Raw genomic sequence first — 2698 nt, 5'->3', positions numbered from 1 at the left:
CGTAGGAGATCTCCGGCCTGTAGCATGGTTGTGACCCTGGACATTGGCCTTGAGTGAGGCGGAGCTTGATCCTGGGGCAGCGGCCTCGGAGCGGTGGTGGCCGGGCTGCTGGTGGCTGTGAGGGCAGCCGACGATGGCCCGACGGCGGTGCTATGGTCACGGTGCCCTCGTTCTTCGGGGCGACATGCCGACTGAGTGGGATCTGCTATGGCTTGAGGCTGGGAGGTGATGTGTAGTGTCTATCGGTGGCTGCTGCTGCATGGCAGCACGATAACCAGTAGTTAGTTAGGGGGGAGAACTAGCACATCGGGTACTGCCGACGATGAGGAAGGGTAGGCATGACTACCAATGAAAACTGAACCGACTTCGGTCATGGCGGGCGACGGCGGCGTCTACATGCTATTACCTTGATGAAGGTATCATCATTGCAGGTTTCGTCTCCTCGCTCGGGCTACTCTAGAGGAAACCCTAGACCCGGGTCTCCCGGATCGAATGATGGCCACGCTTAGCGTAGTTTTCCCTCATGGGAGCGTCGTTTTGGAGCAGCCGCTGGAGGGGTCAGGAAGTGGAGCGGTGTCCTATACACCGCTTCAACGACGGGTCTCGGCGACATGGCGCAGTGGAGTCTCGGCTACAAATGCATCTTGATGGATGAACACAGTGGAGGCGCCATTTGGCGCCATAGCGGTGTCGACGGCTGGCTTGGCAAGGATAATGTGAATCTCTACCTTGAAGATGAGTCGACTGTTTGATGGTGGTGGCGGCTTCTGAAGTGTGTGCATGTTGTGCGCGCTTAAGGGTGTGTTTGGTAGGGTGTATGAGGGCAAAAGTTCCCAATCCGACCCGCTTTTGCTTGTTTGGTAGGGTGCACGGGCTCACCTGAGCTATGCCCATCTCATGCATAAAAGGGCTCTCAACCATGCTCATCTCATGCACCCCAAACAGGGTGCATGAAGGCAGCCATGCTGGCCCTAACCCTCGTCCCCATCCACCGGATCGCGTTCATATATGTTTATATTTTCAAAAAAATGTTCATAATTTCAAAATTTGTTCAAATTTCTGAAAAATATTTAGAATTACAAAAATTGTTTAAATTTCGAAATCATTCAGAATTTCAATTTTTTGAAAATGTTTAAATTTTCAAAATTGTTTTAATTTTCAAAAAATTGTTCTGTATTTCAAATTTTGTTTGAATTTTCAATAAATGTTTTCAAAATTTTAAAAAGGTTCAGAATTTAGAAAAATCAAAAGTTTATGAATTTTGGAAAAAAACAGTATTTCAAAAAAATTTATAAAATATTCAAAATTTGTTCAAATTTTCAAAAGTTCAGAATTTTAAATATGTTCATAATTTTAAATTTTAAATAATTTTGAAAAATCTTTAGTATTTCGAATTTTGTTTAAATTATGAAAATATGTTTAAATTTGTTTTCATGTTGTTTCAATTTTGTTCATCATTCAGAAAATTAGAATTTGAAATTGTTCAGCATGTCTGAACACATGCAGGCTGGCAAACAAAGTCTCTGCTCAGCATGTCTTAGCGCATACATCGCTGTCAAACAACAACAACTGCATGGACTCAGCATGTTTACACTCAGCATGTATGAGAGGAGAACAACTAGGCTAGGTCCATACATGCTACCAAACACACCTTAAGTCTACTGGACCGGAAGTATGCTCCGGTACGCCATGCGGGCGGCTCGGTGATGATCATGTTCTAGATGATGGGGCGTTGTGATGACATCCTCATTGTCGAGTTTATAGGTGTGAAGTGGTAGCTTCGAGATGTTTGATGTATATTTTTTGCAGATCTTTGTTGAATAATTTAATAAAGATGACCGAGTGCATCTTTTGATGCATTCCGAGGCTTCAACCTCTTTTAAAAAAGAAAAAGGAAAAACATAGCAGGATGAGACTAGCGCAAGTAATATGGATATTTCTTTCCCCGCAAGAAAAAGGATGTTTCTTCCTAACGTGTCGTCATGCTCTAGTTGTGTGACCATGATCTACAAGCATCATTTGCAGGCGGTTCAGCATAGTAGCATGGCATCACCTAGAATAGGATTAGCGTTGCACCATTTCACCTAGAATAGGATTAGCATGGCATCACCTAGAAGTAGAGATGAACAAGTCATCACCGAAAAAAATGCACCTCTACGAACTGAAACTGAGGAGGCGGACCTCATACACGACGACGACGTGGTTGTTGGTTCAGACTTTAGAGTGACGGGTCCGGTTACCTCCGGTACATGCGTGCACCGCACCTACGCGCTGGTCCGGGAATAAACTTGGCCCAACAATGCTTAACTTACCAGAAGATGTCACGTGTGAACCTGCAACCAGTAACAATCAACCTAGGTATTGTCCTGTCACACCTTCTACCAGTGTTTTATAAGCGTAAATAATTTTAAAAGCAAAACAGCTGGAGTAGCTCAGTTGGTTAGAGCGTGTGGCTGTTAACCACAAGGTCGGAGGTTCGAGCCCTCCTTCTAGCGATTTTGCATTTTTATTTTAAATTCCTAGTGACCAACATCATATATGCATCGAATTTTGCCCAAAAAAGGAAAAACAATAATCTATACCCATTTTACTCCTTCTAGCGATTTTTTATTTTTATTTTAAATTCTGGTGACCAACATCATTTATGCATCACATTTTGCCCCGAAAAAGAAAAACAATAATCTATACCATTTTTTCC

General features: G+C 43.3%; 1 non-coding gene across 1 annotated transcript; it reads left to right on the top strand.

The window, feature by feature from the left end:
• The first annotated feature begins 2421 nt into the window (after window positions 1-2421).
• Window positions 2422-2495, top strand: TRNAN-GUU. The gene has a single exon. It is a non-coding gene; the product is annotated as a tRNA-Asn (tRNA).
• Window positions 2496-2698: the final 203 nt, after the last annotated feature.

The sequence above is a fragment of the Triticum dicoccoides genome, chromosome 2A (assembly GCF_002162155.2).
Source record: "Triticum dicoccoides isolate Atlit2015 ecotype Zavitan chromosome 2A, WEW_v2.0, whole genome shotgun sequence".
NCBI classification, from domain to species: domain Eukaryota; kingdom Viridiplantae; phylum Streptophyta; class Magnoliopsida; order Poales; family Poaceae; genus Triticum; species Triticum dicoccoides.
The sequence above is the reverse complement of the archived record's forward strand: the minus strand, read 5'-3'. Positions and strand labels throughout refer to the sequence as shown.